At 33.6% G+C, this 14,828-nt stretch overlaps 1 long non-coding RNA gene across 1 annotated transcript in view; it reads right to left on the bottom strand.

Moving 5' to 3' along the window:
• Positions 1-889: 889 nt before the first annotated feature.
• LOC143078698 (uncharacterized) overlaps positions 890-14,828 on the bottom strand; it is a 28,897-nt gene continuing 14,958 nt past the window's right edge. Inside the window, exon 2 of the long non-coding RNA XR_012979247.1 lies at positions 890-1,837. This is a non-coding gene — a long non-coding RNA (uncharacterized LOC143078698). The remainder of the gene's footprint in view (positions 1,838-14,828) is intronic.

Here is a 14,828-nt window from a genome sequence, read left to right as displayed (position 1 = left end):
TTTTTATCTTCTTCTGCCAAAGTTTCATGACAATCTATGAAGGTTTACAAATTTATCATGTAAAGAAATAATACCAGACCGTCTGTTAATTGCGAAAAGATAATAGATATACGAAGATGTGGTGTGAGTGCCAATGAGACAACTCTCCATCCAAATAACAATTGATAAAAGTAAACCATTATAGGTCAATGCACGGCCTTCAACACAGAGCCTTGGCTCACACCGAACAAAAAGCTTTAAAGGGCCCCAAAATTACTAGTGTAAAACCATTCAAACGGGAAAATCAACTGAAAAACTGAAAAATTAAAACAAAATTCTTAGTTATTTAAAATTTTGCTTCAGACATTAATCAGAAAAAAGCTTTTGCTAAGTTTCATAAAATTCGATCAATGCTTGACAAAGTAATTGATGTGTAACAAACTTAAACCCTAGACTGTGTCTACTTGTCTACTGTGTCTACAGTCGATTGCATTTAGTGTGAATGTAAAGGTAATATCTTTGGTTAGCTTTCTTGCTAGCTGAACTGTGAAGTCATTATTAGGTTAGTTAAATAACCCTCCTTTAAGAGTAGACTAGTCCAACAGATAACCAATCTATATGTCTGTAGGACTAGGCTACTCTTAAAGGAGGGTGGTTTACGTACTTCACACTCAATGTAATCGGCTGTAACTGCAAAGAGAAATCCCTTTTATCAGTAAATACAGGAAAATTAAATATATGTCCAACTTTCGTAAAATTTCATGAATGTTTGACAAAGTTATTGATATCTTAAAACTTTAAAACAACACGATGAACCTACATGTTGACGCCGTCGACGGAATCTAGGATCTCTATGTCTCGCTTTCGCGACTGAAATGTCGCAGGCTCGACAGAATTGCAAATCTCAACAGATAATGAATAGCTTTAAACAAAGGGAAAATAAGTACAAAACATTCTTCTAATTTAAACCATGCATCTTTCATCTTTCTTATATTCTTCAAACTACTCTCCAAAGCTTCCGCAATCGTATGGTAAGCTTGGGACAGTTGTAAAATACACGATACTGAATACTAGTGCTGATGCTACTCTTGCTTTCTTCGATACATCCTGCACTTCTTTAACTTCCAGTTCTTACACGTCAAATTGTTCTTTCGGTTCATTTCGAGTTGCAAGTTTCTCGCATTCTTTCAGCTCATCCTTAAGCCTTCCATAACTATGGGTCTTTCTCAGATGTTCTACTTTTTCCTTTGAGTTTTCGAATTTACCAAATCCTTTTGCTCTAAATAAATACTGAAAATGGTGTGCTGTTATTTTCGCTCTTTATCGACCCTTTTCTTTCTCTCTTATGTGTGATTCTGCTTTTGTTAGTGTTTTCATTTTCCCCCTGGTTTCTTTCCATAACTGTTGTAAAGGTATTAACCTTTCCTCGTCAATTCTCCGTTTCAGAAACTAATGCATTTTGGGTAATATTTTCAAAAGTGTATACCAAAACGTCATGATTGGTTAAAAACGTCATAAACCATGGGAATTAAACCAATGACGTGAAGTTATTTTCATTTTGGTGTACGAACAATGAAATTACCAGAAGTCCTCTGACTCTGAAACGGCTAAAATCATCTATATACGTCTTATTTAACCTTATGATGTCACCTCTCAATTCCTTGATCTTCCTCGGTCTACCGTTACTCTGACATTGTGTTATCTCTTTTCTCAGATGTAATCAACCCAAATCTGTTCTTTCCTTCGCTGTAAATAATGGACGTCATTTCTCTCGTCTTTCTATCAGTATTTTCAACTCGTGTTGCTTCTAAGATGTTTTCGAGATCTTCATCAAAAGTTTCCAAAATTGCTGCTTTGTCTGAAAAAAAGGAAGGATAAAATTGACTTTACAACCATAGATAAAGGCAACAGTAGTATACCACTGTTCTAAAAGTCATACATCGATTGAGAGAAACCAAATCCGGGTTATAAGCTTAAACCGAGGGAAACACATCAAATATAAGAGGAAAAAAACGAAACAACAGAAACACTGAAGTGCAACAAACAACAAATCACAATGCAACACACACAAAAACGAACTATAAGATAACAACTGTCATTTTCCTGACTTGGTACAGGACATCTTAAGAGAAAAAAAATTCTGGGTTGAACCTGGTTTTGTTGCTAGCCAAACCTCGCGCTTTTATGGCAATGTTAAACATAACACTAAAATGACAGGACTACAGTACAAATAAATGCAAGAACATTCATGACAGAGAAAAATACAAATAAACAGTACAATAGTACGTTTCGACTTGCTAACAACAGAATGAACTCAAACACGTAAAACAACCTTACAATTTGACAGCTCACAAAAACAGAGCAACAGAACCACGAACTCTCCGTCGCACAACTGGATCAACGCCACAAAAGAGACGTCACGGGTATATTTCTAAAATTTTCTAAAAATAGGATATTTATCAAGATTAGGTTTGTATGATGAGTTTATTTGTAATTATGTTATTTGATATATTTTATAACAATTAAAGAATATTAATATAGAATTGTGATAGTAAATAAATAAATAATTGTATTATATGTCGCTATTTCTACTAAATCAAACTGTAACACAAATGAAACGTGTACATATAGTTGTTTTAAACTAAACTCTTATAATTTAATTTTGGATGCAACGCGTCTTCTGATTGGCCGACGTTATTTTGTTATTTAAGGAATGACTGTAATATATTTTCTGTCTATGAAGAAATAACATAAAAAATTTGGTGCACACTGAATAACGCGCGTAGCGGTTATTTAACAGTGTGCACCACATTTTTTATGTTACTTCGAATAGACAGAAAAAATATTACAGTCATTTCTTATAATTTAATTCTAAATTATTTTAAACCGTAGAAAACCATGAAAAAACGTTGATGACGTCACGGTCACATGATTAAATTATGTCTATGGGCTCATAACAAAATAACGTCAGCCAATCAGAAGATGCGTTATATCCAAAATTAAATTATTAGCCCATAGACATAATTTAGTCATGTGACCTTGACGTCATCAACGTTTTTTCATGGTTTTCTACGGTTTAAAATGGAATTTAGAATTAAATTATAAGAAATTACTGTAATATTTTTTTATGTTATTTCTTTATAGACAGAAAAAATATTACAGTCATTCCTTAAATAAATGAACTGGGTGATTAATTATCTTTACTTTTACATAAGCATAGAAAAAATGAGAATTACAACTACAATTACAACTACAAACGATAAAAAAATTAACAATATCCGATCAGAATTAGAAAAACAACTCTGTTATGATATTGTAATTATTGTATTTATTTATATTGGCCTAATTTGTGTTGTATGGCCTGATAGTTGTTTACAATATAATCTTATAACTGTGCAGTTTAGAAATCACTGGAACAATCAAAGATACTTATGGAATGATTGGAACTTTCTATTTGACTTACATAATGATTCCAGAATGATCATAATAAAAAGATGCGTTATACAAACTTCTACATTTTACTAGAAACTTCCGTTGTAACTTTCTAGGACGTTCCATTCGAGAGTGTTCTAGAATTTTCCGTGACAACTATATATATATACAGACACTAAAGTTAAACTCTCAGACTTACACTTGGACTTAGACATCGATAGACACTAATATTCATAGCATTTGGATTGACACTTTTATTCTACAAACAACATCATACTGGATTGTGACCGTAGTAGTGAACGTAATATTCAGATTGGATTCCGAAAGATATCCGGATTCAGATAAAGATAAAAGATTGGACTCATATTTTGACAGTTAAGTTGACAGTAATATTGTGTAATACTTCTTGTAAACTTTTGTATAATAAATATTGTTAGATTTTATAATTGATTTGTGTCTTTTGTTGGCTACAATTTAAAGGTAATTTCTGGCCGTAACAGAAATTGGGGGCTCGTCCGGGATCCTGAAAATATCTTATTCAAAATTTGTTTAGTATTTTTATAAGAACTAGCCAACAAAATTCTACAAAATGGCATTTGATGCCGGTAATTTTTTGAAAACGCCAGACCTGGAGGGGTTTGATAATTTAAAGAAAGAGGAATTAGTGTTGCTTGCTAAACATCTGAAATTAGATTTTAAAGTATCTATGAGAAAACAATTTATAAAGAATTTGGTAATAGACAAAGTAGTTGACGCAGAAATTTTAGGTGAAGAGGCTCTTGAACTTAAGGTCGAAAATATTGACGCCTTTAAATTAAAACAGCTTGAATTAGAACATGAACTCAAATTAAAAGAACTGGAGATAAGAAAAGAAGATGAACTTAAATTAAAACAAGATGAACTTAAATTTTAACAGGCAGAACTGGAAATGAAGGAAAGGTTGGAAATGGAGAAAATAAAAGAAAAAGAAGATGAATTAAAGTTAAAACAGGCAGGACTTGAAATGAGGGAAAGACTAGAGATGGAGAAACTAAAACTTGAAATGGTCAAAGAAGAAAGCAACACTAAAGTCCAGTCAAAATCAGAATATTTTGATGCAGCAAAAAATATACGTTTGGTTCCCAGATTTTGTGAAAAAACAGTCGATAAATATTTTCCACAGTTTGAGAAAATTGCTCATAATTTGAATTGGCCAAAGCCATATTGGACTACAATGCTACAAAGTGTTTTTGAGGGCAATGCCGCTGAAATATACTCCGCACTTCCATCAGAAAAAAGTTCCGATTATGACACGGTGAAACAGGAAGTTTTGAAAGCTTATGAGCTAGTACCAGAAGCATATAGACAGAAATTTAGATCTTATAAAAAGTTTGATTCGCAAACCTATGTGGAATTTGCTCGGGAAAAAGAAGATTTATTTGATAAATGGCTTACTTCAAAGAAAACAGATAACAATTTTGATAACCTAAGACAATTGATGTTATTAGAAAAGTTCAAACAATGTGTTCATTTAGACTTAAAAACACATTTAGACGACAAAACTGTTGATGCAGCTGTAATTTCAGATAATTATACCCTTTCACATAAAAGAAGTTTCAAGGGTCAAAATGTTAATACTTCAAGTGGAAATTACAAAAATCAAAGCACTGAGCGTACTGATAGTAAGCCTGTTGCACAGAATAAGAGTCAGTCCAGTTATAATATGTCTAGTCCAAAATTTGATACCTTTGAGAAGAAGTCACTGATTTGTGCTTATTGTAAGAAAAATTGTCACCTGATGGCTGATTGTTTTAGACTCCAGAAGAAGAATGAACGAGATAATAAGCCGAAGTCCAGTGCTTGTACGACACCTTATATTACCAGTACGTTGGAATGTCCTGCGAGTCAGGCTTTTAAGTCCAGTTTTTGTGATTACATGGAGGAATATAAACCCTTTATGTCTGATGGGTGTATTTCTATTGTTGATGATACCACTCTTCAGTCTATTAAGATTTTACGGGACACTGGAGCTTCTCAGTCTTTATTGTTAGAAGGTGTGTTGCCTTTGTCCGAGAAGACTTCTGTTGGTGCCTCCGTTTTGTTACAAGGTGTAGAGTTAGGTTGTATAGATGCTCCTCTCCATCGTATTTATCTGGTCAGATTTGATAACTGGACCAGTTATTGTGGGTGTTCGTCCTAATCTCCCCGTTGAGGGTGTTACGTTATTGCTAGGAAATTATCTAGCTAGGAACAAAGTGGTTGCTGAACCAATTGTTACCAGTGAACCGGTGGTGGATGTTAAATTACCTGAAGATGATGCTGAATTCTATCCAGCTTGTGTTGTCACTAGGGCGATGGCTAGAAAACAACAAGATGAGGATTTGCAAGAAAACCAGTTTGATTACATAGACCTTTCTGACACTTTCCTAACCGACATTGAAGGTCCCGGTAGCTCAGAAAAGGCCATAATAAGACCACCTAATGTTAACAAGAATGTAATTATGCCATGGCCAGACGTAAACAGCCATTCATTAAACAGAAAGAACCTTTTCGAAGAACAAAATAAAGACCCTGAGGTTCTTCAGCTCCGCAAGAGGGCTCAACCACAGGAGGAAGCAGACAAAGTGGCTGAATGCTATTTCCATCAGGACGGCATTTTAATGAGGAAGTGGAGGCCTCCTGATGCTACCCCAGAAGAGGAATGGAGAGTGGTATACCAAGTGGTGGTGCCTAAAGTTTATAGGCAAGAAATTATTGGTCTTGCACATGACACCCCCTTGGCTGGACACTTAGGTATAAGAAAGACTTGCCTTAAGATCTTGCAGCATTTCTACTGGCCAAGACTTAGAAATGATGTTGCAGAATACTGCAAATCCTGTCATATATGCCAGGTTGTTGGTAAGCCTAACCAGAAAATACCACCAACACCACTTCTGCCTATTCCAGCCTTTGACGAACCTTTCAGCAGAGTTCTAATTGACTGCGTTGGACCTTTACCAAAGACCAAAACTGGAAATGCGTATTTATTGACAATCATGTGTACATCCACTCGCTTTCCTGAGGCTATTCCGCTAAGAAATATCAAGACACCTACTATTGTCAAAGCACTTATCAAATTTTTCACATTAGTAGGACTTCCTAAGTCTATACAGTCCGACCAGGGATCAAATTTCATGTCAGGTTTATTTCAGCAAGTCGTGTACCAGTTAGGGATTGCTCAGTATAGATCAAGTGCATACCATCCAGAATCTCAAGGTGCCATAGAACGTTTTCATCAAACATTGAAGAACATGATTAGAACTTTTTGTCTTCAATTTGACAGAGACTGGGATGATGGAGTTCACTTTCTACTTTTTGCAGTCCGAGAGGCTGTTCAAGAATCCCTTGGATTTAGTCCCTTTGAGTTGGTATTTGGCCATACTGTAAGGGGACCGTTAAAATTGATTAAGGAAAAGTGACTTACTGAACATACTGACTTGAATCTTTTAGACTATGTATCTAGATTTAAAGAAAAATTGTTTACTGCTTGTCAAATTGCTCAGAAAAACTTAAAACAATGTACAGAACAAGATGAAAATATGGTATGATAAAGATGCCAGGGACAGAGTTTTTGAGCCTGGTGATAGGGTACTTGTATTTTTGCCAGTCCCTGGACATCCTTTACAGGCTAAATATTGTGGTCCTTATACAATAGAGAGTAAAATCAATGATTTGAATTATATTGTAAAAATTCCAGGTCGGCGCAAACAAAACAGAGTGTGTCATATTAATATGTTAAAACCATATTTTGAGCGTACTAATGAATGTGAGAGTAAACCAGTTGCCACTTTAGGCATGGTTAAATTTGAGAACAATCATGACAAACCAGATGTAATTGAACCACCTTTTAGTTCTAAAACTATGGAAGAGACAGTTAGATTGAAAAATTCAGAAATTTTGTCAAATTTAGACTCAAAACTTGCACATCTGTCTTTTGATCGTAGAGAAGAAATAAAAACTTTGGTATTTTCTTTTAAAAATCTTTTTCCAGATGTGTCAAACAAAACCACTGCTGTTTGTCATGATGTTGATGTAGGAGATGCTTCTCCAATTAAGCAACATCCTTATCGGCTTAATCCACTCAAACTTGAAGCTATGATTGATTTGTGTCTTTTGTTGGCTACAATTTAAAGGCAATTTCTGGCCGTAACAACTCCATAACTAAATACATGAATGTTGGATAAACACGCCTTATAGGCGATCAAGGTATGAAGCATTCCTTCTAGTATCAGTAAAATTTGAGAATGGAAATAGGGAATGTGTCAAAGAGACAACAACCCGACCATAAAGCAGACAACAGAAGTATCCTTAATTTCAAGTTCACTGAGATATATGAAATTTAAGTTTTTGCTGAAGTATGTGTAATTCAGTGAAAGGACATCATTAGTATATCTGAAAGTAAAATAAAAGAATTACGCATTTTGCTTATTCTCTTTGTATTTTAGAAGGTTCTGTGTGAATTCTGCTTCATACGAGTACTAAAACAAATCGGCCAGTAGGGGTGCACAACTAGAAACCATGGGAATACCGACTACCTGTTGAAATATTAGGTTTAATCCTCCAAACTCGACAAATATATTGTCCAGCATTTTAATTTGATAATATCATCTTCAGTATATTTAGATTGTGATCTAAGATTTAGTAGTTGATCTTTAGAATTTTGAGAATCCACATCTGATTTACACCACTTGTGTAGAGTATATATCATTACAATATTTTTGAAGGCCATCTTTTACTGTAGAAAGAATATTGTAGTCAGTACTTTAGAAAGATGGTTAGTCAAACAATTTGATGATCCACCAGTGTATCGTTTTTTTTTATACGGAGTTTTGTGAAGTTTTACAATTGGTATCCAGTAGATAATGACGCCGATGATAAATTTTCTTCGTTTTCTTTGATGTTGATACCAAAAGAAAGAAGGACAGATTTGTGATTTTGTAAAATTTCATCCTTTGTAAATGATGTTAATGTGTATGTAGGATCACCAGTTGTGCTGTTTATTCCAAGCTAATTGTGAGACTGCAAATGATGGCTTTTACATATATAAAGACAATATTATTAGAGGCTTTATTTGCTGGAACAACGACATATTTGTCATACAAAAAGGATAAAGCATTCACAACCTCCGGATTCTTGAAAGGGTAAGAAACCCTTAATTGTGCTCATAGTAAATTCTATAAGTTCAAAGTTCAAAGTTATCTATTTTCCAATTAAGGGCCCCTAACGGGACATAATGACAACAATACACAATACATTTTCATTCTTATAAAAAAAAAAAAAAAAAGTGTGTGATAACATTCTGTGAGGGAATTCGATGTTTGCTATACCATAGTTCATTTCATTGCACTTTTTGACAAAATTACTTAACCAATCAGAATGATTTTTTTTTAAGTGTGTTGAGAAATAATTTTACGGTGTATAATTGTAAAATTTGTTAAAAAGTAAATCTTTTAATAGAGCTAATTTTCTGTATAAAGTCAAAAATTATGTTGACTTTTGGAGACCAAACTTTTTATTGCATAAAATACGTAACTGAGAGATGCGAAAATTGTACCGATACAAAGCGGCATGTTTTTTTAAATAATAGCAAAACTTTTGGTTCACAAATTTTTAGTCGTTTTAACAAAAAATGAACTTAAAATTTCTCTCATTTTCTCCCTACCCAAATTACCCCTACCACTTATAATGATGTGGACCGGTCATTGTTATGGAAAGTTGCGTAATTTGATTGGCTTAAGTAATGTTATGATTAGTTTACCTTTAAAGTGTATACATGTATGTTGATTAAATCAGACCGTGTAAAAATAAATGTAACAATAGAATTGTTTATAAAGCAGGGGTGGTAACTCTGAAGTAAACGAACATGTTTGAAAAAAGAATAAAAATTATAAAATTTAACTTAATTGATTTATACAAATGTTGATGTTTTGGGGGAGTACGTATACACCAATTGACAGAAAGCATAGACAATGAAAAAAAAAATGATTAAAATGCGAATTATTATATTATTTTATAATATTTCAAAAATAAATAAACAAATACAATTAACAGAACCAGTATAAAAGTGCGATGGCGTCTATCAGAAATGTACACCAGGTTGGAGTGTTTTTCTTTCTTTGTTTGTATATGATTTGTTCAGTTTGTGGAGCTAATGGCCACAATTCCAGACACCACCATGGACACTGCAGTATATGCGGAGAAAAGGGTCATAACAGAAGGAAATGCAGAAAACGCCCCTCAGAAGACACTCAAGGTCAGACTACTAAATATTGTAAAGTTTTCAATGAGCATATCGGCAACGAAGGAAAAGAATTGTCACAATCGAGCATGGATTTGGTTTGCACTGTTGCTGTCCGACTCCTTGACGAAAACCCAAATGCAACAGACCATGCTGTAACTGAAAGGCTAGCATTTTTAACTGGTTACAGCTATGGTTGTGTGAGGTCTCTTGTTGTACAACTTAAGGATGGTGCATGGCCTGTTAAGAGACAAAAAGGACTGAAACGTACAAAAAACACCATTTATGACAGAGAAATTATATCTGCCATACATCAATCCATTGAACACTTGGCTAAGAAGGGAATTTTTCCAACCGCTCAAAAAGTTGTTCGCATTTTGTCTTTTTATAAGGGTCTCATAATCAGTAGGTCGAAGCTAAGAAGAATCATGAAAGCAATTGGGTTTGAATTTCAAAAATCAAAATCAGGACATTTTTTTGTGGATCAAACCAAAGAAATTATAGATTGGCGCCTAAAATATTGCCGGGAATTGAAAAAATTGAGGGACAATGAAGGTTTTTATCCAGTATACATAGATGAGACGTATGTTAACGAAAACCATGTATTCAACAAAGGCTGGTTTTATAACGGTTTAACTGTAAAGGAGAAGTCTGGAAAAGGCAACCGATGGATTCTTTTCCACGCTGGTGGTGCTAACGGCTGGATTCAATGGAAATATAAACTATTTACTGCCAAAAAGACTGGTATGTTTAAAAAATAAGCAGTAAATGATGTTTAAAACATGACTACAAAAACAAAACCGAAACAATTGAAAACAGTATTATAATCAAATAAAATAAAACATTATAGAATAGAATAAAATAAGATATTATAGAACTAGCAAAAGAATGCCAAACTATTGGAAAGTGTGTTTTCATTGCAGATAATGCATCATATCATAAAGAGGTTGTTAACCAAGAATGTCGAAAAACTTATTGGACAAAAACAAAAGCTGCACAGTTAAAGGAAATGTGGTTGAAAGGGGCAATTCCGGGACAGTTAGAAATGCCATGTCCGAAAACAGCGAAGGCAATACGCGAAGTTGTGTTTGCAAACATGTCTAACGGAGAACTTAAGATGTCATCAATAGCTGCCAAATATGGACATAAAGTTATTTTTTTGCCACCATATCATCCTCAACTGAACCCTATTAAAATGGCATGGGCATTGGTAAAAAATTATGTCGCTAATAACAACATCAATCACACATTTAAAATGCTGAAATTTCTCATTGAGAAAGGCATTGACTTGGTTCTAAAAAAACCATGGGAAGGTTTAGTAAAAAAAGCACGCACTTGGGAAGATTGGTATTTGTTTCAGGGAACCCACGAAGAAGACGAAATGGAAAAATTCAAAAGAGAAAATCCTTCTTTGGTATTTAGCGTTGGTGATTCTTCTGATTCCGAAGACGAAGATGCAGAGATTGAAAATCATGATATTCCCTCATCTGAATGCATAAGCATTTCGGAAGCTATATCTGAAGGCATTGATAATGACTCGGACGCATACGATTTAAATTAAAAGTGCATGATTATCACTGTATTTTTGTTTCATATGATTATCATTTTGTTACTATACTATATATAAAAATATTAATTTTCGCGAACCATTTAGGTCACGGAAATTCCAAAATATGGCATCAGGAAGGAGAGTTGTGCAAATAATGTGAATACACAGAACCCCCATCCAAATTATCTCTAGCTAAAAGTATTCATCTTTTTCTATTTTATATGTACTAACAATATTCAATTTTTCTATAATTTCGATTAAAATATTCCAAAATCTGAGTAAAAATAGATCGAATGCCCCAAATAAACATTGTCTGATTGGTTGAAGTACTGTGGCGTCGATGCTTAGCATAATAAGCCTCGATGTAAAGCACACGCTTCACATGAATAAGGAGAGTTTTACAAATAATGTGAATACACAGATCCTCCATCCTATTTATATTTTGCTGGAAATGTTGCAGTGTTCATCATTTCTGTTTTGATTCTGCTCACAACATTCCATTTTTTCTATAATTCCGATTTAAATATGTGGAACCCGCAATAAAAATAGATGGCCTTAATCACGTGGCCTCAATGATTTAATAGCAACGCAAAAAATTCCATTAATCATGTTGTACTTTGTTACCAGTCGGAACTTCTCGGCCTTTCTGGTTGCACGAAGTGAATAGCCGAGTAGTTCCGATTGACGATGTTACATAAGCCGAATCACACATACAGATCTTTGCGCTCAAATGTAATTCTTGGTGAAGTATACAGGTGACTTCGTTTACGAAAATTTATACACACTTTTTCATTAACATATTACCAGACTTTTGCATATTCACGTTTTTTTATGCTGAACTGTAGTCGAATTCAATTCTATACATTTTTTTTTACGTGAAGCAATAGGAATAAGAATATTTTTTCGCGCCAATTTAAGCAGCTTCATCACCATCAACAAAATTATTTATTGTTATTTTCGTGAAATTTTAGTCATATAGTTTATCAATTAGAGAATTTTTGGTAAGTATTACTTATTAATGTTAAGGTTCTACTGATGTGCTTCTCTAGACCTTTTTGACGGTTCGTTTTATCCCATTTATCTCAATACTATCTCCGATGACAGAAATGTCAACCCGACCTATTCGTGTCGAAAGTGAAAATCGCATCTTTTTGATGAAATAATTTCTTCTTCAGCGGTTCATGCATTATTTCTGTATTGTTTGATAACCAATCACATTCACGTTACATGTTTGCATGAAAATGGTTATGTATTAGTGAATTGTAAGGGCGATGCAACATGGGAGGTCAGTGCGCGATCACGTGACATTATCATTTGTAAACATACATGCTCCCCGTGTAACACGTGTCTGAATTATCCTTTCAAAGTGTTATGAATCTTTCAATCACTATTTTATGATATATTTCTTTTTGTTTTTAGGTCTGCATATCAGTATAGTCCAAGTGAATTAGTAATAGTTCTGAGTTGTGTGTGTGTTTTTTTTTGTTTTTTTTTTTATAGAATTAGAAGGTAACTATAAGTCTACATCTATAATACTAAAATTACGAGGTCCAATTTATCAGCCGGCATCACGTTAAAACGATGAATCAAAGATTTCAACTTTATTTATAACTAATAAAGTACAATGGTGTAGATTAAAAATTACACCACTCCAGACCCTTTTGTTTTCCAGATAATTAATATTGCCAATATTTAACAAGTTCGGGGTCGAATCCGATACCGATACCAATTTAATATTTTCACCTGTTACTTTTACCTTATATGTACATTCCGCATCTGACAGGCGCACCACCAAATGGTGTATTTGATTTTGCTTTAAACACGGGTCATAATCACAGGGTCGACACAACTAAATTCAATCATTGTCAAATTGTTCCCTATTGTAGTTTTTTAATTAGTAAGACTTTCTAAGATAACAATACGAATACTAAAAATTTAGTCTTGAAATAACTTAACTTGAAATAAGGCGTATAGGTACAGTTTTCAATTTGTTAGCGGGCATGACGTAAAACAGTGAATCAAAGAATTGAACTTTATTGGACAATGCTGTTGATTAAAAATACTCAAATCAAGGACCTGAATATTACCAATAATTGAAGAGTTCTAGGTCGACGGGTTCAAACAGAAAGATTTGAAAGCAGAGAAACTGTATCTTATAATCGGCACGACTTTTATCAGATGATAATACCAATACTAAAATAAGGCTCACGCATAGTTATATACTTTAATTCAGTCACAGACCCGCTATATCACGGGTGTGTTCTAGTAAGTTATATTTAACTAATGTCTTAAAAGATAACTCCTCTTTCCCTCTATATTTAAAACTGCATACTAATTTAAACAGCATTTGCTCCCCTTGAACACTAATTTGCCCCTTCTCTGTCATTTCCCTTTAAATTTGCGCAAAAGTCATACTTTTAGTCCATTTACATTAATGACCGATTTGTGATTTTACCATCTTAACTGCAATTTTCATATTGAACACATTTCACCATTCAGTTTCCCACGTTTTTTGTCTTATATGAAGGAGGTTAACTTTTTAGGTCATGTTTTCCTAAACACCTTATTGCTATTTGGTTAGAGAACACAATTAATTTGTAGTGCATTTCTTTTAGAACATATATGAAAATTAAAAAAATCCCACCCGCGCTTTCTCAATGAAACTTTTACAGTGTGTTGTACTACTTTTGGGACAAATTATATCAAAATTAAAGAAAACTTCATCGTCTCTAACCCAAAATATGGACAATTTTATCTTTAGGGCGTCTTGAAATCTTTTGACAGCTTCCGAAGTCCTATATTTCAACCTTTTTCACCTGGACCAAATCACTACTTTCCTTTAAAATTCGGGACCCAAATTTTTTTACAGTGTAATTTCACCCCCCTACTTACAATTTGAGGCATTAAACATGGAGAAATTAATATGGAAGGGGTATTAAAATTAATGGCAAGTAACCCACTATTAGCACTAGGGACTGTATTCATGAACAATGAAAATCAAGGGACGACAATTGTGGTCTCGGACCTAATAGGATAGAAAGAGTTGACAAATCTTAAAAAAAACTTAGTATGACCAAAGCTTAATAAATTATAACACTGCTTGCAAAGTTTCACAACAATAGGATATACATTATAGACAATATGTTAAATTCTATACTCATCTTTGCGTGTTAAATTTTGACGTGAAAATTGGAAAATTTCAACTATCAACATGTTTGGCTTTAAAAATTAAAATATTGCAAAAAACTTCCATTGAAATGTCTTAATATATCATTTATTATGTTCATAGAGCAATAGAGTACTCATTTGAATTATCAGACTTAGCATAATTATTCAAAAGTCAAATTTATATCAGCCTGGGCCTGAAAATTGATGTTTTTCAATGAAAGGGGGCCTTTCATGAAGATGTAATATTTTCCAGCAATTTTAAATTTGTGAAGCTTTTTGGTTATAAATAATCCTTACATATCTATGTATTGCATGTACTTGAAATGGAAAGAAAAGTTACAAATATCATATCATATTAGTTTAAAAGGGTCTTAACCCAAGTAAGACTCGAAAAAAATAAGGGTCAATTTAGGCTGTGCCACATATTTCCATTAAAAAACGCAT

This window comes from Mytilus galloprovincialis, chromosome 6 (assembly GCF_965363235.1).
Source record: "Mytilus galloprovincialis chromosome 6, xbMytGall1.hap1.1, whole genome shotgun sequence".
Classification (NCBI taxonomy): Eukaryota; Metazoa; Mollusca; class Bivalvia; order Mytilida; family Mytilidae; genus Mytilus; species Mytilus galloprovincialis.
Note: the sequence above shows the minus strand (reverse complement) of the source record. Positions and strands in the feature narration are given on the sequence as shown.